Below are 26902 nucleotides of genomic sequence, written 5' to 3'. Positions count from 1 at the left end.
ATGAACAACTGGAAGATGTTTCAGATGGATGTGAAATGTGCATTCCTTAATGGCCCCTTAGAAGAAAAAGTTTATGTTGCACAACCAGCTGGGTTTGTAAAACAAGGTGAAGAAGGAAAGGTGTATAGGCTGCATAAAGCCCCGTACGGACTTAAACAAGCTCCAAGAGCTTGGAACAAGAAGATAGATAGTTTTCTAAGGGAGAAGGAATTTTTGAAGTGAAAATATGAACATAGAGTATATGTAAGAAGAAGCAATAGTGAATTGCTTATACTATGCCTCTATGTTGATGACTTAGTGATAACAAGTAGCTATAGGAAGGAGATCGAAGATTTCAAAGGTGATCTCAACAAGGAATTTGAAATGTCAGATCTGGGTGACATTTCATATTTCCTTGGCATCAAATTCTACAGGAGTGGTAGAGATTTGATGATGCATCAAAGAAGGTATGCATGCGAAATTCTCAAGAGATTTGAGATGCAAGATTGCAACCCAACTTCGACTCCAATTGAGCCCAGACTACAACTGTCAAAAGATTTAGATGAAGATGATGTCGACCCAACCCAATATAGAAGACTTATTGGGTCACTTCGATACCTTTGTCACACAAGGCTTGACTTAGCATACAATGTAGGTATGATGAATAGGTTCATGCAGAAGCCAAAGATATCGCATCTAACAACGGCGAAGAGGATACTGAGGTATCTGAAAGGAACTCTCGACTATGGCATTTTGTTTCCTGCAGCTGATGAAGGAAAAGAATGCAAATTAATGGGATACACTGACTCAAGTTGGTGTAGTGATGTTGAGGATCGAAAATCGACAGCTGGTTATGTGTTTATGCTAGGTGGTGCACCAGTTGTTTGGAGTTCGAGAAAAGAGCCAGTATGCGAAGTAGAATACATAGCTGCTTCTCTTTGTGTATGTCAAGCAACGTGGATGGTGAATCTGGTCGAAGAGATAACAACGAAGAGTCATGGAGCAATTACCATGAAGATCGATAACATGTCAGCTATCAATATGCCGAAGAATCCGATAGCACATGGTCAAAGCAAGCACATCGAGATGAGGTTCCATTATCTTCTAGAGCAGGTAGCTTATGGAAAGATGAACATGGAACACTGTAGAACTGAGAATCAGATTGCAGACATCATGACGAAGGGAATGCAGGTCGAATTGTTCAGACAACTAAGAGCTATGATGAATATTGATAGCTTAGACACAATGAATTAGGTGGTGTATTGAATTGTAATTCCTTATGTCGAAGTAGGTTGCTTGACAGAGTAAGGAATGGTCGAACCACCTATACCTATTGTCGCATTACGCGAAAAACCGGCGGGAAAACGAAACAACAGAGCCGCCACCGTGCGTTATTTATCCCAAAAGAGGGAAAGGAAACGCTCAGAGTAAACCTGGAAAAAGCATGGTCTCGCGACCAAAGAGAATGGGATCGGGAGTCGGTTATGCGAAGGGAAGGTATTAGCACCCCTACGCATCCGTCGTACTCGACGGGATCCACGCACAATAGGAAGGGAAATGGTTGCTAAAAATACTGCTCACACACACATAAACTGGCTGAAAGAGACACAGGAAAACAGACTGAAACTGACTCGGCAGGATATCGCATCCTGGGCCTACTTAGTCTATCAGGCATAGACATCAGAGTCGAAGTAGTTCGGACTGGGGAAAACGACACATGCTCGCTAGGATATCGCATCCTATGCATACGTATCTCCTTTGGACGAAGGAGAATCAGAGCATTCGTAGCTCGGCTAACACGCACACAAACAAACACAGGCAAAGGCAAACGTGGAGCCTGAATGCCAATCACTGGACTTACATCAGCATCCGAACCAAAACACACACAAGGGCAAACATGGAGCCCGACAACCAATTGATGGGATTATGTCGGCATCCGAACCAAAACACACTCAAAAGGGCAAACATGGAGCCCGACAACCAATTGATGGGATTATGTCGGCATCCGAACCCAAAACACACAACAGCATGTAACAAGACACAGGAAGAAGAAGGGTCTCGATTGCAACTAGGGCAAGAGAAAGGGGAGGTCTCAATCGCAACGAGGGCGAGAGAAAAGAATTAGTGTTAGTGGTTAGTCAAACTCGGCAAGACATCGCATCTCGTGCCTACGTATCTCACCTGAACATGAGAATCAGAGTTGCCGTAGTTCGGCTAAACTATTCCCGTTGGTTTATGTTTTTTAAGTGGATAACGTCACTACGCAATCTACCGGATGCTCGACCTTTGGAGACTTACTCACCTGTAGTAGAAGGAGTTGACGTATCCTTAAGAGGGGATAATGTTTGTTTGTGTTTTAGGAAAGCTCAAGCAAGAAAGGAAGTCCTATACGAAGGAACCGTGCTACCTTAATTGACATGCAAACGAGACTACGCGGAGTCTAGCAAACCTAGGGGATACAATCACACCACACAAACATATACAGCATGAAAATAAACACACCAACAAGGGGGCTCAAACATCAGGGTTAGGCTTTAGTCGAGGGGTCATATCAACCTCAACAAACAAGCCTCTGTATCGGGGTCAGGTTAGCTCTTAACCTTGCCATTGAGGGGCTAAGGTGAAGCTAGATGAAAGGTGATGAGGGGTGTGCCTCATTGCTTCTATCTCAAGTCAGAGAGAGCATCAGACAAGGGAGCGTGGGTCCAGAATGGGGGGACCCTTCTACGCTCAGGACATAGACTCGACTGTACAATGTACAAGATCTTGGGCTTGGATCTCAATGCTACAACCATGTAATGGGAGCAAGGAGAAGACTCACGGAATAGTGGGGGATAGATTGCTTATCCCTACCTTCCACCAATTGCCTCAAATGAGGACTTTTCCTGCTTGGGACAAATATAAACATACACAAGCATTGCCTCTTAAGGAGGACTTCAGACAGTTTGCCCGGCCCGGTAACAGCCGGGTCTCCAGACTACATGAAGAAGAAAGTTCCAAACCTCAATGCCAATTGCTTATAAGCAAAGCAATGCAAGTTCTTAAGAGAACTGAGCAACTAAGCGTACCTGTACAAAAGTCAAACAGAATCAGCATCCCATTCATAATCAGACAACAATATAATGACCAATTAACAATCCCAATGATGTGCACAGCACAAGTCCATGTGGACCAACATCCTACAAAACAGCCACATTAGTTTACAAGTATCAAGCAAAACATCCCAAATGTGAAACAATATCCTTAAGCCTTAACCTCTTAACCTGAAAAGTCAAAGACAAGTTCAAATGTAAGTGACAAGACCACTAGGACTAGCCTAGGGTCCAAAAGAAGGAAAAATCTTAAAACAGCAACCAATTCATGATCAAAGTCAAGCTATATTAATTACAAAGGGATCCCAATTGGTCCCATATCCAAACTATGTACACATTTTATTCTATGCAACATGTGAGGCAAAGTGAGCAATGTTAAACCACATATGAGCAACCAGCAAGATCACATCAAAAAAAATATCAAAACAACACAGTAAATTCCACAAAAATTATATCCTAAACAGAGGACATTCAACAAGCTACATGTCAATTTTCAAGCAATTTGGACTAATGGAACAATGGGAATTAATTCAACATGTCTAAGCATGCAAAAACACAATCAAATGAAGCTACAAAATATACATTAACTTCAATCAAATGGTAAACAGTGACATTACATGGGAAATTAGTAGGACCAAAGCCAAATGAGAGCTACACATGTCAGGAACTATTCTACCAAATTTCATGGTCATATCATTCATCATGCTCATTCTATGCACAAAATAAGGCAAACTAGTTCAAAGGAAGCACTAAGCATACAAACAGAACTAGTGCATTCAAATCCACATCAACACAATCCCAAAAATTCTCAAACAATTTACATCTAAACAGGACCTAATCATGGTCTAGCATGTCGAATTTTAGCCTAATTGGGCAAATGGAACCACATCAATGAAAATCAACAAAAACAGTCACAATTTCATGCTCCAAATCACAACATCAATACATACTCCCACTTCAAAAATTCATAACTTAATGAAAACAAAAAATAAATGGATGAGACCAAAACAGGGATGTCACATTATGTGTCTTTACAAGCATGCCAAATTTCATGAATATACAGTACCATATGAGCATTTCTCAATCAATCTACCAACATGCATCATATGAGCTTGCGAATTCAACCATCAGAAATGAAAAATCATGATCAATTAGAAAACACAATGAATAATTCCACAAAAATTCACAAAGGATCCTAACATGTTAATGAGCATCCATACCAAATTTCAAACAATTCTAACAAGGATAGGTCATGCTAAAAAATCCAACAAATTGGCATCAAGAGGTGTGACACAAATTGTCACACCTAAGTTCAAAAATTCATAACTCCATGGCCAGGTATCAAAAATGCATAAAATTTATATGGAAATAAACCTCATCCAGTCAACAATCATCACAAAAATTTCCAGACATTTATTTTACAATATGAGAATTTCATGATCAAATTAGTCTAAGGTATCAAAACATACACATATGGAAGAAATCCTAGGTCAAATGAAAAATATTCCATGCACAACTTTGACCAATAGGTCAAAAATCATCTACATTCAACCACAAAGTCAACAAAATTATTTTCACAATTTTCTGATTTTTCTACATTTTTTTATGATTTATTGAACATGTTATGTATTTTTTAAGATTTTTGAAGAATTAATTGAAATTAATTAATTTAAATCACAATGGCATTTTGGTAATTAAAGAGGCGGGGGCGGTAAACACCCAATTCAAATTTTCAAACTGGAATCTGGATCAAACGCGCATATTTCATCATCTTCATCCGTGAACTTTTCCAGAAAATTCGCAAAAACCTCAAGAACACGCTCCACTCAAATCTTAACTAAAATTAACAAACTTAGATCCGTTGGAATCGCACGAGCACGTAGAACACGAACCTCAACTCCAATCATCCTAACAACTCCTAAATCGAGCGGATCGATCGATCTAAGGTTCTAGATCTAAACTTCGAGTCACGATTTCTACGCCTACGATCGATCATTTTTGATTCTAAGAGCAGCACGATGACCTACATACTATGGCCTTTCTCACGCACACAATTATTCCACAAACCATGACGATCGATTTTCGACGATACCTGGTATGCAGTAGTGAAACAGGACGAATTTGCGCGCGATTTCCAGAAACAGCAACAGTACCAGCTCGTGGCAAGGCGACGTGAAGCTTGGATCTCTTCAATTTTGCTCCTATTGTTCGAAATCAATAATCACCATGTGAGGACCTCCTTTGAGCAGTAGAGAATGGCGTGGCTATGGTGATTCTTCAACACAAACAGATGGAGTATTGGAAAGCACAAGATCACTGCAAAAAGAATCTCTCAATTTGATCAAAGAATGAGGAAGTTTGAGGATTTTTGGTTCTTGTGAGTTCTTGGAGATTCTTGAGAGAATTCAATGATTTTGATCCCAATTTTGGTGAAATGAAAAATCTGTTACGTTTATGGAGTAATTAGGCTTTTATATGTCAGCTTAATCCACAATTAACCAAGGTAATTAACCAAATGGCATTGTAAGCAAAAATGCATTTTCCTTCAAAATGGCCAAAAATGCCCTTCCTTCAAATCAGTCCAAATAGCAGCTCAACTTTGGTTCCAACAAGTCCAAAATACCATATGCAATGTGTAGAAACAAGTTCCATTTCAATTGGATAAGTATTCTTGAATTTCACCATGTGATGGAAAATGTCCAATTTATGCACTTTCATTCTTCAAGCCAAAACTCAATTTGCAAAGCCTAGCCATGAAATGAGGATTCAAACACACTCCAAATGTCATTCCTGAGGTGTTACAAAAAGTCCCATCTCAAAATTCCAAATATTTTGACATTTGGACGATTTTGCCCCTGATCCAATTTAACAGTCCAGTTGAAAAGTGACTTTTTGCATTGGCCCTTTTTGGAAAAATCCAATGATGTACCCTTGAAGTACATGTAAAATGGAGTTTGTGCATATAAAGAACTTGCAATTTGGACCAACCATGTGGTAGTTATGGCCTCCTGATTACGGGTCTTTTCTGAGATTCATCTGATCATATCTTGCAAACCACACATTTGATTTTTGAGTTCTTGGACTTTTTGGAAAGGTGAGAACAAGATCTTCAACTTTCATGTTGGACAAAATTCCATTTGAAGCTTGTATGATGACTTTATTTTGAGGAGAAAAAGTTTCCATTTTGGGCAGCTGAGATTATAGGTCATCTGCTATTTTTGGAAACTTTCTGTCTGGCCTCCAAATCTTCAACCTTGGTCTTTGGCATGTCAAATGAGACTTATATGGACATGAATGAGGCCTTTCAAACCATTTCCCACCTTCCAATCCATAAAATCAGGCACAGTTGACCACAGTTGACTTTCTAGGGTTTCTGGTTGACTGAACAATGACTGGTGACTTCTGAGCATCCAATCTTTGGCCAAACCACTTCAAAATGATCCTTAGACCATATGAGCTTGATAAATCAACCCTAGGGCTTTGTCTTAATGAAAACGGCACTTGCTTGCTTGATTGCCTGATTCTCCTGATCAGTTTGACCTGATTCATCAATTGAACTTGCACTTGGGCAAATGGACAATGCAATGTTATGCAGTGGACATGATTATGCTATGACCTAATATGAAATGAATGTATTCACTGGTAGGGTGCAAATTTGAGGTGCTACACCTATTTTAGTAGTGTTAGCTATTTTGTGCTTTTATAGTTTTGGGTCTTGGCTTGAGGTCCAAGTTAACCTCAATCTATAAATAGAGGGAGTAACCCTTATTTTTGTAATGGAGTGAATAGAGCATTCATAACATTGTATTCACAGTATTTTGCAGTTGCAAAGTGAATAAGAAGTTTTCCACAATTTATGGACAAAGAGAAACTATGCAGAATTATATTACTTTTCTACTTCATCGTTCTTTACACTCTTTCTTTCTCCATTGTTCTTCTCTTTTTATTGCTATTGTGTGGGTAATAGCAATCTTGTTCATCAAGATTGATTGAAATTCTCTATAGATTTTGGAGAATTTCCAACAACTATAACCATCATGTATGGCGCCTATGTACAAAAAATGAGTGCATGCGCCATAACCACTACATACTCCTATTATATGCGATTTTTTTGAAATATGATTACTTTGATTCTTTTTTAAAAGATGGATTATTTTGGAAAAAAAAATTAAAAACAGTATTATTTAAAAAAAAAATCTCAATCACACCCAATCATTTATATCACCTTTATAGTACTTAAAAAAATCATATTTGATGACCTTTCCTACATATTTCAAATATTATTTTATTTTTAACATTAGAATAATAAAAATTATAGTTTACTGGTCATATACTATTTATATAAAACAATTCTACTATTTAATTGTAGATAGAAAAAATCATATTAAAAAAATTTCTTTATTTCAATTTTATAAAATATGAAAAATAAATTATATATTTAGGATGTTGCGTAGTTAATAATAATACAATTTAAATAAAATTCCAATATGTATCACTAGTCCAATTGACTAATATAGATTTGGAATCACTAAAGTGTGTTGTTTCATGTTTTTGTATGATGTTTTTTAATTTTTTGTTATTTAAAGAGAAGAAAAAAAAAGTAAAAAGACAACTCCTAGGTTTCAAATCCATTACCGTACAGCAAATAATTGAGGTTTTATCATGTCACTTCCTATTTTGATTTGGCACCCCCACATCCCCAATCATTTTACCATATTAATTCAGGACAATTTTCTAATTTATTTAATAAAAAGTATTTGAACAATATTATTTTGTTTTAAAGTTATGTAATTTGAAATTAACACTTCAAAATTAACTAATGTTTTTTTCCTTTATTTACTACAAGACTATAGTCCGCTTAAGGTGCACATCCATGAGTTGAAGTTGAAAAAGTTTTATGATGTCATGATGTCATCTGAGGTGAAAGCATTAGTGGAGATTGTTCGTTTACCATGCTCGACAACCAACTACTGACAACCTTTGTTGAACGATGGCACAATGAGACATCTTCCTTCCAATTTTCATTTGATGAAATGACGATTACATTGGATGATGTCTCCTCGTTTTCCATATTCCGTTGCCAGGTAGTTTCTTTATCGCTCCTATCATTAGTTAGGAGACCGCATGTATGACAATTGTACAATACTTGGGGTTACTAAGCAGCAGGTCATAGAGGAATTTAGGTATATAAGGGAGGGTCAATTTTGCCTATCTTGACTATATCTAGTGCATCAGGGTATTGTATGAGGCAGCCGCTAGGGTATACATGCTACATCTTGTAGGATGTACTATCTTAGCAGATAAGTTTCATGTATATATCAATGCGAAGTACATGTGGATGTTTAACAACCTTGAGCATTACAGTTGGGCATGAGGATGTGATGCATTGATTGTTCTATATGGTGCCCTTGGAGAGATGACAGTTTTTGATACCTGACAACTTACCAATTATATTAGTCTACTTTAGGTATAACTAAATTATTATTTCATATTATGTTAGTTTTATTTATGACATTATTTATGGTTATCTGAGTCTTTGTTATTATGCAGTGCAAGATATTCGAGCATTTCCCGTTCGTTTGTGGCATTTGGGTTATTACTACCACTGTTGGGTCCCCATAGGCCAAGAGATTGAGGGATAGACTGTTGGTGTAAGCCCTAGAGGTCAATACTTTTGGTACTTGTATCGAATTATTTATTAATAATAAAAGGCTTTTTCTTTATTATGTTTGTCTAATAAAGTCCCTAGAATAGATAATCCGTTTAATGTATCAAGTGTGACTTAATCATGAGATCACATTAAACATAAGGACACTATTCTTAAAGTATTCATATTCGAACTTTATTATGAAGTGGGATAACATTAAAGCATTAAGAATATATGTATATAGATTGATGATCACATCTCATGGATCATGGATAAGGAGTTATCAAGTCTTAAACATAGGTATGAATATTAAGAGTAATATTTATACTGGATTGACCCGCTATGAGAATACTATATAGAATGCTACGCAAAGTGTCATAAGTTATTCTCATGGTGATAATGGTGTATACCACCCTTCGACCTGAAACCACTATGGACCCTAGATGTAGAGTCGAGCGCCTTATTGCTGATCAAACATTGTCCGTAACTGGATGACTATAAAGACAATTGATGGGTACTCCACGAAGCATGCTAAGGGACATGAGTGACCTAGATGGAATTTGCCCATCGTGCGTAACAGGATAAATGTCTATGGGCCCAATATTGAACTGGACAAGGATGACACGGTCTATGCCTTGTGTTCAATATAGACATAAGGGAAAAAGGATAATTGTACACATAAGTATTATCACAAAAGGATTTGTCATATCACATGACATTTTCGTGTCTTGGGTAGCAGTGATGCGTTGCTAGATACCGCTCACTGTTTATTATTTTAAATACGTGATTTAATATAATTGTCAATGCCGCGAAAACCTACAGGGTCACACACAAAAGGACGGATTGATGAGAGATAGAGTAACTAAGGAATACAGTAATGTACGGTGCACTTATGTGAATTGTAGAACATCGTAAGGTACGGTGTACTTAAGTAGAATACGAAATATGTTAAGGTACCACACGCTTAAGTGATTTTGGCATATTATAAGATATGGGCCACATACACTTGAGTGGGCTTTTTTAGCTTGCAGCCCAGTGGTTCTAAAAATAGAACCCTTGTGTAGAAGCATTTGTGCAGTTGCAATTTCATTTCTCTCTCTCTCTCTCTCTCTCTCTCTCTCTCTCTCTCTCTCACTCACTCTCTCTCTCTCTCTCTCTCTCTCTCTCTCTCTCACACACACACACACACACACACACACACACACACACACTCAAAGCCTTCATTCATAGTAGCTAGCACTGAGATTGAAGGAATCCGTTCGTGTGGACTGCGTAGAGGCGTTGCCATCGTTCAACGTTCGTGATCGCTCCGTAGATCTGCATCAAAGGTTACAATCGCCACAAGAGGTAACGATTCTATCACTGATCATGCACATTCGTAAGGATCACTAAAGGAGAAATTTTAAATTCCGCTGCGTTTTGGATCGCTCTTCTCCTTTAGTGGTATCAGAGCCACTTGCGAAACCATGTATCTGATAGCTGTTTATTTTCTGTATTTTCTGTATTAATACGATTAAAAGACAGAATGAATCAAATAATAAACGAGTAATTAAATTTGGCATCATGTGTGTACGATTTGGATGATTGATGTTGACTATGCTTCGGAATCCGACATTAGTATGGTGAAGCAGCGATACATTGATCTTCCATAGGTTATGCAATTGATATCGATCAAGTTATATATATGATATAAGTAATCCTGATGAAGAATACGGTATATATAATATATTGTTTCTATTTCGTTCATTCAAACACTTAATGGTGGTTTTCCTTTGAGCGATCAATGGTGGTTTGCTTCTTGATCCGACATTAGTATGGTGAAGCAATGACGTGTTGATCAATCATACTGAATCAACAATCGAGGTGTGTTTGACGGTTGAAATTGGTGCATTAGGGTTAATGACAGCACAAGGGTTGTGTTGTCAAAGAGTTATGCGATTAGGGTTGTGACTGCGCAAGAGTTGTGCTTTAAAGTATCAAGTGTTAATGCGAAAAATGACATCGATTTCAAATGAATTGTTCGCCGACCGGGCAGCGGACCCCTGGCTAACTCTGCGTAGTGTGATTGGTCGCCAAAATTTAATTTGGTTTTAATTAATTAAAAGAATTAAAATTAATAATAATGATGTGTTTATTATTATTGTCTTGTGGTGATCGGTTATGGCCTTAGTTTTCCTTTATTTTGTTTTGGGTTTTTAAAATACGACTTGCATGTCGTGCCTCTCTTTTAATCTCTTAATGTAACTTCTTTTCTCATCTCACTCCCTCGTATGTAAAACGAGTTTCTTTTATGTAATATAATATTATGAAGAAAGAGAAGAATTCAATATCAAAGGATGACAACCTTGAAGATCTTGCTTAGAGAAGCCTAGATCGTTATTAGGTTAGCTTAGGTTCTCTTATTGGCTTGGAAGAACAATTGTGTTAGGGGCTGTAACAACCCAATTTTAGTAATTATTTCTCATATTATTATTACTATATTTTATTTTATTTATTTGGAGTGTTAATTAATTAATTGGTTGTTAGGTAGTAATAATCAATTATATTAATTAATTTGGTGTATTAATTAATTATTTAGTTGATATGAGATATAATTAAATAATTATAGTAATTAACTTGGTGTGTATATTAAGTGGTTTAATTATTTGAATTAAATAGAGACATTTAAATATTAGGTTTTATTGGGCCTATTGATTAAATTAGAGATAGATCATGCTTTAAGCCCAAATAGAATACTAATATAAATAGTAAGAGGAGAAGGAGATTAGGATTCATTTGATCAGTTGACAAAAATAGAGAAAGAGAAGAGGAAGAGTAAGGAGAAGAGGAAAAGAACAAGGGAGAAGCTAGGGTTTCCATCAAATTGAAGAGGTAAGGGGGGAATCCTTATTGTTATGGGTTAGTATGATCGGGTGAATGGGTAGATGTATGTTTAGGTTAAAAACCCTAATTTTGCATGGTTTTGGAATTGTTAGGTCTTGATGAATATTCTCGATTTGTGGTGATTTGATTATGTTAAAACTGTAAATTAATGTTATATACTTAGAGTATTGTATGGGTTATAATTTTCTGAACGTCTAGCATTTTACGGAATCGAAATCGGAGGTCGAAAGTCCTCCAACGATGAAAAACGCAGAAAATTCTGCATGCTGTTTCCAGTAACGGGTTACCCACCGAGCGTTAACCGGTTACTTGCTTGAATTTATACATTCTGTTTTACAGTAACCGGTTACTCACCGAGCGTTAACTGGTTACTTGCTTAAAAATCTGTTAATTCTGTTTTCCAGTAACGGGTTACTCACCGAGCGTTAACCGGTTACTTGCTTAAAAATCTGTTAATTCTATTTTCCAATAACGGGTTACTCACCGAGCGTTAACTGGTTACCACTGTGTGAGAAGTGAAAAATTGAGAATTTAAATGTTATATTCGTTTTGGAATGAAATCTAATTGTGCGTATTTGATAATTAGTTTATATATGGTGATATGTGGAATGTTAAGATAGTGGAGATGATCTTAATTGCATATTATGTGAATCGTGTAATTGTTATGAACGTGTATATGTATCATTGGTGGATAATTCATAGAGTTGAATTATGGTGATATGTGGAATGTTAAGATGGTAGAGATGATCTTAATTGCATATGTATTGGTATTTGTACATTCATTCATGGCATGGTCGGCTTCATAGTGGAAGCGGTGAAACTGTGGGTTCACATGGTATTAGACGTTGATCCTTAATTGGAAATAGGCGTAGCACACGTTGATCCTTAATTGGAAATAGAAGTGGTGGCTTGGATTCTAGATGTTGAATCGGAAAGCGGTGGAACGTTGGGTTCACATTGAGGTACCGCATGCATAGACACATGTCTTGCATTGAGTCACATTAGAGTTATGTGATAGTTGAGTGTATGCATTATTGTGATTGTGATATGTGTATGAGATATGGTAATTGAATTTGATGATGTTTGGATACATAACTTGGTGAAATATGTGATTATGTGATAATTATAGTTATGTGTATGATTGGGAATATAATATATTTATGAATGTTATAATCCTTGAGTTTTATGTGTGCTTGAAACATGTGAAATAAATGTTGGTTAATATTATTTACATAGTTATATGAAGTGTGATGAATTCCTTTAATTGTTTATTTAATCATTGTGCCTTATTATACTTCTTCATAATGATTTGAATTCTCACCCTTTCTGTTTGAATGTTACCTTTACATGGGTATCGTGCAGATACTCCAGAGTAGTATTGTGGAAGTAAGTGGACGGTAGCTTGCTCGAGATTAGCTGGAGAGTTTCCGTATTTTAGTTTGAAGATTAGGTAATGAGTCAATGCTCTGGTCATGTAACACTGGGTAGATTAGTAGTATTGAACTCATATTGTATTTGGATATGCATTATGTTATTATTTGTTTTATTTCATCCAGAGGTGATTGTTGAGAGATGATCATGGTATGGGACATGGATCATTTTATTAAAATGCATGCGTATTCATTATTTTCCGTTGCGAACGCATATTCTTGAATATTCATGATGATTGAAATGTGTTATTTTGAATGACCATGTGTATTGTGTATTGATGATGAATGATGTTTGGTTTTTGAAAGCTTTTAGTTTTTGAAAATGTCGATGTGACGCCCTTTTGTTTATATGCGTGCTTATTTACTCTGATTATATGTGAAGTATTTTGGGGTAGAAAAAGGGGTGTTACATAAGTGGTATCAGAGCCTGGTTGACCAGTTGGTCAATAGTCACTAATTTGTTACATAAGTGGTATCAGAGTAGGTCGGTCCGTCCTGCCAGGTTGTTTAGTTATGTTTGTTCCCTAGTATGCGACATGTGTCTGAGAACACTGTCGATGCTTGTTTTATTTTCCATTTGCAGGTTGGGAATGAACTAAGTGGGGGAGAAGCGTATGCTTATCTTGGATGTTCCAATTGTATCGAGCTTGGACATTATGTTATGCATGCAAGAGTGCAGTGTTGGCTAGTTAACCTGTTTTGAGAATGTTGTGCTTTTCCTGAACCCGAAGTGAGGTCGGATTTGAGGATGGTGTTGGTTAGAATTTAATCGGGTGTATATCAACTGTTTCGGAAAGACAGTTATTTTCCTGAGGTTGGAGCTAAGGAAGATTGGTTTGTGTCTGCTAAGCAAGTTGATGAATCGGTGCAAGATGGTGCCGAGTTGTTTATGTTGTTGGCAACTTTGGATATTCGTGAGAAGAGGACCATGCTGAGCATTTGAAGGTCGTGTTATCAGTGTTGAAAGAGAGGAAGTTGTTTGCTAAACTCTCTAAATGTGAATTTTGGTTGAGTGAAGTAAGTTTTCTTGGACATGTGATTTTGAGTGGTGGTATTTCTGTGGATCCTACGAAGATTGAAGTTGTATCTCAGTGGGAAGCTCCTAAGTCTGTTGCTGAGATTCGAAGTTTCCTTGGTTTGGATGGTTATTATAGGAAGTTCATTGAAGGATTTTCTAAGTTGTCGTTACCATTGACGCAGTTGACTAGGAAAGGTCAAGCTTTCATTTGGACTTCGCAGTGTGAAGCGAATTTTCAAGAGCATAAGAGAAGATTGACTACGGCTCCTATTTTAATTTTACCGGATCCGTTAGAAACTTTCGTTGTGTATTGTGATGCTTCTTTGTTGGGTTTGGGAGGTGTTTTGATGCAAAAACGGCAAGTGGTAGCTTATGCTTCAAGGAAACTTAAAGTTCATGAGAGGAATTATCCGACGCATGATTTAGAGTTGGCCGTCGTTGTGTTTGTGTTGAAGCTTTGGAGACATTATTTGTTTGGATCGCGATTTGATGTGTTTAGTGATCACAAGAGTTTGAAGTACTTGTTCGATCAGAAAGAATTGAACATGAGGCAAAGGAGATGGTTGGATTATGTTATTATTTGTTTTATTTCATCCTGAGGTGATTGTTGAGAGATGATCATGGTATGGGACATGAATCATTTTATTAAAATGCATGAGTATTCATTATTTTCCGCTGCGAACGCATATTCTTGAATATTCATGATGATTGAAATGTGTTATTTTGAATGACCAGGTGTATTGTGTATTGATGATGAATGATGTTTGATTTTTGAAAGCTTTTAGTTTTTGAAAATGTCGATGTGACGCCCTTTTATTTATATGCGTGCTTATTTACTCTGATTATATGTGAAGTATTTGGGGTAGAAAAAGGGGTGTTACAGGGGCCATAATTATTTCATTATGTATGTTGATGCATGTGAGTGACGATTTATATGATAAATAAGCCGGTGAGATCAGAATAATTACAAATTCCCTCAAATTAAATCGGACACTGGAAGAGAAATTGCCCAAAGTAAGATCGCTTTTGAAATTTAGAAGTACATGTAGCTTTTAACTTTTCCAATGTTTTTAAAATTCAGTGACATACATGTAGGTTTTAACTTTTCCCAAGACTCCTTTATTAATAACACCATCCTTCAATTGCTCAAATTTTGAACGGAATATTATTTTTAGCAAATCTGGACGATCTTGTGGTATTTGAAAAGATAAAAGTTTTGTTGTTATCTCACTCCAAGAAGGATTGCATGTCATTGTTAGAAATATATCTGGTTTGCCGCCGTTAAGTACAATAACCATGCCATCTTCATAACATTGTGTCATGTCTCGACGACCGCCAATAAATGATGATGGCAAAATTGTTCTTTTTCCAATGTTTTCTACGACGATTCACGAAATGTATTAGTATTAGAATACATGAATGATTAGCATTATAAGTACAACTAATAATTAATCAAAAATTGTATATTTATGTTATATAAATTTGTACCTGCATTAGTTTCACCAACATGCAAAGCATCCTGTAAACCTTGGTACAATTCAGCACGCATATCACTTTGGTGCTCTTTAATCCACCTTAACCTCCCTGATTCAATTTTGACATAATTGTCTACAACATATTGTTGCAATAGTCGACTCGCATTTAACAACATTGATTGATCATATGGACGAATCTATAGTTGATTGAAGAAAATGTCGGTGCTAAATGTAAAGTTTTTTAAACAATGTTTAGCCAAGTATACTGTCTACTAAAATTAATCTAAATTTACCTGAAGCATGTAACTGTAATACGCTCGACATGACACTCTTCACCCATTACAATTTGTTGTGTTGACATCCCACCCATGCGTCCCAAATGGAAATAATATAGGATATTGCAAAGGATCATAATATCCCTTTGTCTCTTGAACTTTTTTGAGATTTCCATCATGACGAATGACATTAATATCTCTTCCATATTCCATAGAATCTGCATCACATCCAACAATAATTATTGCAACTTGCTCTGCAGTTGGAAGATTGTATTGATGGTGATTACTTGGATGCTCCTTAAGTATGAGGCTACATTCACTGATATTTAGAAGTAGTGAAAATTGCTTGGACCTAATTACAAAAGGATTAAACTGATGGAGTATTTTCTATCAATTGTGAACTACATTTTGATGCGGCTGTAGAATTTCCTACATTCTATTATGTAGCTCATTATCAGTGTCGTAGATGTATAGTTGTATGAAATGCGGCCTGGAACCCTGATTTGGATAGAAACCTCCTATGTAATGGTAAAAAGCACATTGAGCACGAAATATGTATATACCATGACCAGATGCAAGAATACTCTCATCAACGTGAACACCAATTGAAGTGAATGCGAGCACATGGTTATAACTTTGAATATGTTGCCTAAAATATTTTCCTATAGCTGAATCATCAAAAAATAATTGTTGCAATTCTATAGGAGCATTAACTCGTGAAAATGATATCTTTCCACCAGTACAACACATGTCACGTGATTCATGATGAAATAATCTTGCATTGCAGTGTCTACAGGTAATTGGATGAGGCAACCAGTATTTTGCCATCATCATGTTATTTTTGAAATTTCGAGCAATATTGTGCTTTTCTCAAAAAGCGTGTCTCGATTCTACAGGCAGGAGTTTGATATTGATTTCTAAATATTATTTAAAATCTAAAATACAATCTATTACTTACTATCTATAAAGAGGATAAGGAATTTTGGGCTGCCTTTTTTTATTCCAATATCACATTTGCTTTCATAACTGCTCATTTTTATTTGTTTTTTTATTTCTCCATTAATTTTAATATTTATTTATTTTAAAACATGTAAGTTACTAAAAAGAATTGAATTGTGTATAGAAAAGTTAAGCAGTTGTTGATTTAAGAAGTTTATTTAAAACTACATATATAATTGTTTAAGTGAATTGTCTTTTTTTCTTTTAAATTCTCAAAACAATTAACTAATATGTAAAAAGGCACTGCTTGACTTTGTAAAACGTATGGGGCAATTGTCAGCACCGTAGTATTTGTTCTTAATTCTTTGTTTTGTATTCAATTATTAGGTGTATTTAAAATTTATTGATTAACTTTGTTGGTTAATTACCGTGCTTTTTGACATAATTACTGCACTTTATAACTATAGAATTCTAACATTGAATTCAATATTTTTTTTCTTTTGTCATTCAAACTTACCTTTTATATTTCTAAATTTATAATTTATATTTCATATATTTTATATATTTAAATGATTCTGTTTCTTTAATATAATTTTAAATTTATAAAAGAAAATATTGTTTGTATGTTTTTTTCACTCCTTGCTTTCATCATGTATCTTAAATTTGGTTCTATATCTCGAAAGAAAATAATGACTTATTTATGTGTGTTTTTATTAACCATATTTTTTTTTTATCACTTCTTTTTTAAGAAGAAAAATAACAGGAATGTAGAGCAATGATGTTATTCGTATGTGAAAACAAATGGTGCATGATAGATCAATAAAGTAATAATAAATTTATGATGGTAAATAAATGAATAAAGATAAATTGTTGAGTATATTTAAAAAGTGTAAAGGAGATATATTTTACAATTTTATTTCAACACTTCATTGAATATTTCTACAATGTAGACAAATTTTTATTTATTGAAAAATGATGATACTAATTACTATTTTTTATTATGAAAAAAATGAAGGCGGCAGGTTATATATATTTTTTCCGGTGATCACATTACACCAACAACAATTCCCATAATGTATTGTCCGCTAAAGTGGTATCAAATGTGTAATAATTTATATGTAATAACTTAGGAATTAATATATACTTTCCTCTGTTCAGAAGATAAAAATAAAGGTATGGAATCTAGTTTATACATGACAATGTCTTCCGAATTAGGTTATGTTCCTAACAAAGTGTTCTAAAATTAAAGTTTGATTGCTTTATTTGTGAATCATTATCCTTCATAATCAAGGTATTTATTACATCTATTAATAATTAATGATGATTAATGATTACTATTTCTCATTTCTTATTATACGATTTTAAATTTTATGTCACTTGAGTAAAATCTATATTTATCTGACACAAAATATTTAAATGAACATACCTTGAGGACTACATGATAATGCAACATTTTCTCTTGCATCCATGTTAACATATGATATTACTGCATCCTCCAAAGCTTCATCAACATCTATATCATCTAATACAAAAATAATAATTAATATATATACATGTGTAAAAATTACTACTCGCATACTTAGAACAATATTCGTTATACCTGTATCGGATTGACTCATGTTGTTTCGTTGATTAAGTGATATGCAATTAAGACTTGCGGGTATAAATACATAAAATGAGATATGACGAAAGCGAACAAAATTATACAATGTAATATAATATATATATATATATATATATATATATATATATATATATATATATATATATATATATATATATATATATATATATATATATATATATATATATATATATATATATATATATATATTGATCATCACCAACCAAGTGAAACATCATTAACATGTGTAGTTCTACTTGGACCGACTTCATTGTCATGAGTTCCTTGAAAGTGTGATCTTGGAAAAATCATGTTTGTAAAATTTTGAAATGGAATTTTCGACTGACTGTTTATACGGAGAGATGTTTGAGCTTGTTTATCTTGCTCCTTCTGCCGCCTATAATTTTTACCTCGTCTCGACAAATGATTTTCTCTCGGCTTGTTGCTCATATTTTGTCTCCTCTTCCTTTCATTTTTGGCCCTTCTTGATCTTTGTTGTTGACTTGATATTTGACGAGTATTATTTTCCATTTTGTTAATGTAACTGCCAAACCCCTATATAATTTATAAGCAACAAAATTCACTAATTATGTTGAAAATAATAGTAAATATAGATTATAGATATATTGTTATAGATAAAAGAAGATATGCGTGCCTTATTCTACATCATGTATTTATATCCTTCATAAATCAAATATTTTAAATTTTACTAATCTATTTATATCCTTCGTAAATACCGGTTTAGAATATTTCTTTTAGAATGTCTCTCTCAAAGATATGTTTTATACTATTTCACAAAGAGGAAAGTGACACTCATCTTTTGTAGAAACAAATTAATTAAATGTTCTGATTGCACTAAAGTATTTGGAGTAATATATAAATTCATGGTAGAACGGTAGTTGTGCAGAGTGTAATAAGTATCCCGAATGAAATAACTTGAATATATGTTCCGAAGTAAAAAATTGCAAATGATATATCTATACCTATTTATAAAGGGGATACATCAAAATAGACTGACCTATTTTTTTTCATTTTTATCCTTTGCCAACTGTTACAACTTCTATCAAATATTAAAATAAATAAAAAATCACTTGCTAAATAATAACCATATCATACTGTTAGTTTAACTTCCCCAACATGGCCCTTTTTCTTTCCTACGGTTACTATTTTAACTTTTTAAAAGAAATGTTAACTTCAAATTCTCCACACAAAAGAAAATATTAACTCCTCTTTTCATATAAATAGTTTAATTTATTGTTATGTTCACTACTTTTTTCTATTATGTTTTTTGAAGATCATATTTCATACTGCAACTTCAAATCTTCCATCTTTAAAGTAACTCTTCTAAAACTATTTTTATATTTACTGAAAAGATAAAATGGATACTCATAATTAAACAGTTTTCAACTTTTCATCATAGAACGGTTTCCTATTTTTCATCGTGTAACAGTTTCCACCGTTTCTTACACAATAAAATTGAAGTATGATATGATTAAGAGTTTACATTGTGGTAGTTTTCTTATTAGAAGACTTTAAATATGGAGATATCTTCTTCGTTCTTGATTCCAGTAATCAAATTCTCACTCAAATATTATTATTTTATCTTCTTTTTTTTCAGGTTTAAAGTGAGTTTGATTCTCCATAATATTTTTTAACAAAAAAGAAAACTTAATTGGCAGGAACACAAAACAAATACAGACACAATAAAAGAAGATTTGTTTTCTTCAAATTAATGAAAGTAATTTTAATTTGTTTAGTTACAATATTTTTGTTTTTTCATGTGTTTTAAAAGAAGGAGAAGTTGTGTCTGTCTTAATAGTGGATGCCTTAATAGTGGAGTAAAGAAGAATAGACATCAAACAAAAAGAAAGAAAAAAAAGGATGATAGCTTTCATATTTCAATCTATATACTAATTTATTGCTGGTTCTTTTGTATTTGTATTCTATTTAATTTTTTTATATCAAATTTATTCTACAACTTTTTTTAATAAATATTTTTTCTATCTCAAATGGATTCTTGCCTTGGTTGAAAAAAAGTTTCCATATATAATCCTGTTTTTTAATTATGCATCCAAATAAATATATTTTTTATTTTTAGATAATTTAAAAAAAACAATGAAATAATTATATTGCATTAAATTAAAAGATCGTTTAAATTTTAAATTATTAATGGATCATACAAGTATTGAGAGATAATATATATATATATATATATATATATATATATATATATATATATATATATATATATATATATATATATATATATATATATATATTGGATAGTATAATATTTTGATTCTGTCAATTGTTTAAATATATTTATCATTGTTTTTTTGCATGTAAATTTTATCTGATTGTAATCTATACGTGTAAAATTGTTTGGGCTAGCCTATTTTTATTCCATTATTACCCTTGAAAAACATACATTTAAAGGGCCAATTAAAAAATAAAACTGCCAGAATAATAAATTATTAAAATATAACTGATAATTGTTAAATAAAAAATTTCTACAAATATATAGTGAGAAATCATAAGTGTTTATGCCCTTCCATTATTACTCTGGGATAACTTCCCATCTTCTATATTGAGAAATTATAAACTGCTCCATTTTGTTTCCATTATCTACTTATTTTTTATTTTCAAATTTTACCTTTCATATGTCCAATCACTATAATACACTAGCGTTCAAACGGAGTGCCCGTTTGTCCTCTTTTTTTTATTACGCTAACGGGTGAAAATATTAACGTCTTTTTTTATAAGTTTGATTTTAATATAAATTACTTATTTCATAAAAAATATGATATTTATTCAGATGCATATTAAATTTTATTTATAATATATAATATTTGCGCATTAAATTTTGTTTTTTGAAAAAATTGCAATGTGACGTGACTTTATTTAACCGTTTTTTTCAAGCAAATCAATAAATAACTCAATGTATAAAATTAAATTCTTCTTTAATGTTTTTGAATTTGTGTTCTTTAATGTTTTTGGTATGAGGATGTAATGCACAGTACATACACATGAAAACAATTAAACTTCTCTTCAACAATAGAGTAAGAATGCAACGGTAATAATCATCAATATTCATCTTTCTTTTATGGAAAAACCACTCACCTATTGTTTACCAAAATCCCCTATGAATAAATATCATGTTATATCAGTATTCCCTTTACTCTCTCCACCATGATAATCTAGTATTATGTTTTAACTTAATAATTTTAATTTAAATAATTTATATAATAAACCTTTTTGACATGAACTCTCATGTCCGTCCATCCGCTTTTTAAATAATTTTAATTTAAATAATTTACATTATCAAAATTGTTGATTTTATATTTTTAATATAACATCTTCAGTTATCAAGTGATATAAAAAAATTGTAGTGAAAGAAAAATATTTAGAAATTAACTAAAAGGTAGAGAGAAAAAGAAATAATTAATTTGTAACTAAAAGAAAGTGAGAATTATTTTAAATTGAAAAATATGGAAGTTACTAACCACTTAATTTTGTAACTGTCTTAAGTTATCAAGTACACAATTTTTTTAATGTGTTATTTATTTAAAAAGAAACTAAAGGGTATTTTTGAATCAAAATTAGGTCATTCCAAAATCATGTATTCCCTTTATATATAGGTATTTTGTAAGTAAAAGAAAGTGAGAATTATTTTAAATTGAAAGATAAGGAAGTTATTAACCATTTAATTTTGTAACTGTTGTAAGTTATCAAATACACAAATTTTTTAATGTGTTATTTATTTTAAAAAAACTAAAGGGTATTTTTGGATCAAAATTAGGTCACTTCAAAATCATATATTCCCTTTATATATAGGTATAGATTAAAGATTACACAATTTTGTAAGTAGAATGAATAAATAAATCAATTTAAAATGTAATTAGGAAAAGAAAATCATATTCAATATAAACTTATATTTTTGTGATAATGGAGAAAAGCAAAATAAACTTATCTTTATGTTTGTACTTTTCAATTATTTTAAATTTTTTATGTGAAGTTTTAAAAAAAGAAAATCCTTTTTTAAGAGCAAATATATATGATCATATCTTGCAACAATGAAGTGTTTAAGTTGTGAAAAAAACTATCATTACCGTTATTAAAAGAAACTATTGCCAATTTTAAAAATATGGTGAGAGGTTATTAAAATAAATTATATTGGGAGTAAAAAATACTGCATATTAGAAAGTTACAATAGAAAAACAAAAGTAAGATAGAAATATAATAGAATTAAAAAAGTTAAAAAAAAAAATAGTATGCTGATTGAGAAAGAGATGAAATAAAAAAAAATAGCAGAGAATTTTTAATTTGTGTCATCATTCAACGGTTAATGGAAGTTATAGATTTTTTTTTGTGAGAGATGGAAGTTAGTTTATCAATTGATAACCAACAAAAGATACTAATCACTCAAGTTATTTATAAAAAAGATAAAGGGTAATTTTGGAAAAAAATAGACCACTCCAAACACTTGTATCCCTTTTATATATAGTTATAGATAACATAACTTCCAGGAATTTATATTTTGTTTTTGGAAACAAACTCATGATCACAAAAACTAGCATTTCACTATCTTACTGAACATATCACTTTGCGAAATTGTCGAAGAGGACGGAAAGGACTACAACATAAAGAGAAGACATACAATGGTTACTGAAGTAACTAATTGTATGGTGAAGATTAAAAAACTTTTCTATTTAATGTGATTTGATTTTTTATATTTAATTTGACATGTTCAATATTTTTGAGTGTAGACATTTAATATATCTATATAGTAGAAATTGAGTGTTTTAAAGTAAGTTACTCTAGTGCTACTGCTTGTATTTTTTCATTATCCTTTTGGCCTCTTCTATAAGATAGTCATCCATAGAGTAGTGATAATTTTTCTAGTCCAACAATTCTTTACTGAATGATGGGTAATTTTCTGTTTATTTCTAATAAGTATTTGATCCATTTTATGCTCGACTAATATGCTTGCCCATTAGAGTAATGACTAATGTCACTCGGTTTGTTTCTTTATTTAGTTAGCTTTTATTATCTTAGTAACTTTTGTTCAAATATTATCATTTTCTTCATGTGTTTTTACCTTTATGTCACCTTCCATCACAACCTTTGAAAAGTGCTAATATGAAAAATCTCACACCATAAACTTTCAACCTTCTTTCTTTTTGTTAATGCACTTTTCTTTTCCACTTCCACAGTTGCAGAATAGAGGACTATAAATAAGTGAAAAAAGTTGATTATACAAATATGAACGAATCATAACGAAAATTTCAGTGTTGCTTTCGAAACACATAAAGCAAAGAAGTCATATATAGAAGTTAGAATTTCACGTACCTTCAAGAAGTTTCGGGCACGACGGTTCAATCGCGAGGGTTGGTCGTTGGATGTATCAACGGTGATGTCAGAAGTTCAACGGTGCTTTTGGTTGTTACCGTCACCGGAGAAGATGAAAGAAATGGAAATCGTGAATGTTCATAGGATCGTTGTTGTTGGTGGTTCACGTGAGAGATGAAGGTTTATGTTATGGTGAAGGGTAAATATGGTTGGTAATTGTTTTTATAGCAGCTAGTAATAAGAACATTGATATTGAGAAGTTATGGAAATATTTTGGTAATGAAACAGAAACTCCCGTTTACACTTGGATTTTATGTGTGTAGCCAATGCAGGTTATTATGGAAATATGGTTGCTATTTTCAGAGGACAAACTGCCATTTCCTATATGTTGTAACTGTCATTCCTATTTTGTAACAGTTAAGCTAAATTTGATAACAACAATACAAACGTGTGAAGTTATAACGTGCAATATTTTGTTAAATTGTTCCATAAGTGTAGGATGGTATGAGTGCAACATATTATTGGATAAAAAGAATTCAAAATTTTAAGGGTAAAATCGGAAGAAAAATAGGCCACCTCAAATAATTATATCCTCTTTATCTATAGGTATAAATGAGTAGTTTACAGATACTGAATCTTCCGAATATGGAGGTTATTATGAACAAATGGAGTACTTTAAAATAAAATATAAAAAGATCTGAAATAAAATAAATTAACCTAAAAGGCATTACTGAAAGCCAACAAATTTGTTAGACTTGGGAGTTGAAACCATTACACCTGACCTTTGCCTATCCAAATCCTTTTTTGTTTTCCCTTAACATGTTTCTGAAAATTTAAATTAATTATTATAATTTTACTTAATTATTAAAATAAGTATTATTTTATTTAAATGAATTAAAATTATAATAATTAATTTAAATTTTCATAAACATGTCATGGGAAAATAAAAAAGGATTTGAATAAGCCAAAGTCAGGTGTAATGATTTCAACTCCTAAAGGATAGAATTAGATCATTTGTGAGGATTGGAGAAAATAGGTGGTGAAAATAGAGAAGGTAGTAATGAGTTGGGCAAAGTTCAAAATTAAACAAAGTGGCGGGGAATTATATATTCTAAAAATATGGAGAAAGCTAGGTTTTTATAGAAATCATCTGACATACGTAGAAAAGAGGCAAAAATGAGAGAAAGAGCAAAAGCTAGGATTTTGAAGATGGAAGTTATATAAGTTGCTTATTTCATCATTAATTGCTGGAAATCTAAGACAAGGGGGAGAAAAGGTTATCAATCTAGGTGTATTGCATGATGGCTAGAGATGAGAGGTCCTTACTCTCTTTAGGAAAATTGGATGTGAATGATTCTGAATTTCTATGATGATTTGATGTTATTGGTTGTTTTCAATGATGAATTTTGTGTGTCTAAATGTTTACAATTGTCTGTTTTGAGATATTGACGTTTTCCATCATGTTTGAGGGTTTTGAAGATTTTGGGGTAAACATGAATTGACGAGATTTAATGAATTAAATGATGTAATGTTGTGATTTAACATGTCATAATGGTCTTATAACATGTGATATAATTTTCTGAGCGTTTGAGGGATATTTGGGACTGAATTGGAGAAGTTTTGGGGTTGCTGCAGAGGCAAATTGTGTTATGTATTTTTGTAGGTTTCTACGAGTTTGCTTAGCGAGGGATGGTCACTTAGCGAGCAGGGCTTCCCTCAGCGAGAAGGGACATCACTGAAATGTTGATGTTTCGTTCCAACTATTTTCGTCGTAACTTGAGTTCCATGATTCGGTTTAAGGCGCGGTTTGAAACATTGGAAAGTTAACACGCAGAGCTATCACGTGATGATGCTTAGTGAATTGTTTGAATTATAATTATGTGTATTATACAGTTTTTTTGTGCTGACTCGTATGATCGGTTAACTAATCGTTATGTTTATATTATGGTGTGTTATTGTTTCGATGAAGTGACATGAATGAATGCCTATGAAGTTAATTTGAGTGAGTTATTGTTGTTTGCTGTTATTTATTGGTGTCTTAATATTGATTAATTATAGTGTATTATGAATGATGTGGTGTATAAATGTGGGATATATATGGTGATCCTTTTGGTGATAATTCATGTTATTGAGAGTCATGCATCATGGTGTACGAACTTCGGTCCAGTTTTTGTGTGTGTTGGTCTGGTGGTATGGATCAGGAATGAATAGAAGATTCTATATGGAAATTGGTGAAGTGTTACCTATGGTGATGGTAACGAACGTTGATGTGCTTTGGTCCTATGGCGGAGATCAAGAGCGAGTAGCCAGTTTTAGGTGGGAATCAGTGAAATGTTACCTATGGTGATGGTAATAATTTGGTGTCCTCTGGTCTTATAATGGGGAACGAGAGTGAGATGAACCTGAGTGTTCATGAATGGCACCGCATGCATAATGAGTCAGTAATGGATTACATTTGCATACATGATTGCATATGTAGTTGATTATTCATGATGTTGATGATTAGATGTGATTATGTACATGTTATCATGATTTAGGTGTGAGAGTATGTTGTTGATGGATGTGTAATGAATGTGTTCTTGTTGTGTATTCTCTACCTTAGCATTAGTTACACTATTTATATAGGTTTGTTATCTCTCACCCCTTTTGCTTTGATATTTTCCACCATGGACATCTTGCAGATACTCCAGGATAGAGTTTGTTGTAGTAAATGGAAGTTAGTCCTTGGAGTTACTTCATTTAGTTCATCGTTGTTTAGAAGTCTTGCTCTGACCATGTAACAACGGGCTTGGGAAGGTTTGATTGTTTTATTCAGTTTATGTTTTTGTTAATCAAGAGTCACATGTTATACTCTTGACATTTTGAACTTTTGTTAGTAGTGGGGCTTTTGCCACATTTGTTTTATTTCAAAAAAGGAATTTCAATGAGATTTAATTATTGTGAAGTATTCTTATTTGATGAATCTGCTGCGATGATACCCTAAGTGAAGGTAAGCATGTGAGGACATGTGTATTTGAATGTTTTACCTTATTTGATATGTGTATGGAACATGTGGTGTTTTACGATGAGTGACATCCTAAACGTGTGCATTATGAGCATGCTTGAATTATTATATTGTTATGATGTGTGCATTATGTCTCTTATTTGATATGATTTGTAAAATTGTATCGACGAGCATTTGCCTTCAATAT

The sequence above is a fragment of the Lathyrus oleraceus genome, chromosome 2 (genome assembly GCF_024323335.1).
Source record: "Lathyrus oleraceus cultivar Zhongwan6 chromosome 2, CAAS_Psat_ZW6_1.0, whole genome shotgun sequence".
Classification (NCBI taxonomy): Eukaryota; Viridiplantae; Streptophyta; class Magnoliopsida; order Fabales; family Fabaceae; genus Lathyrus; species Lathyrus oleraceus.
Note: the sequence above shows the minus strand (reverse complement) of the source record.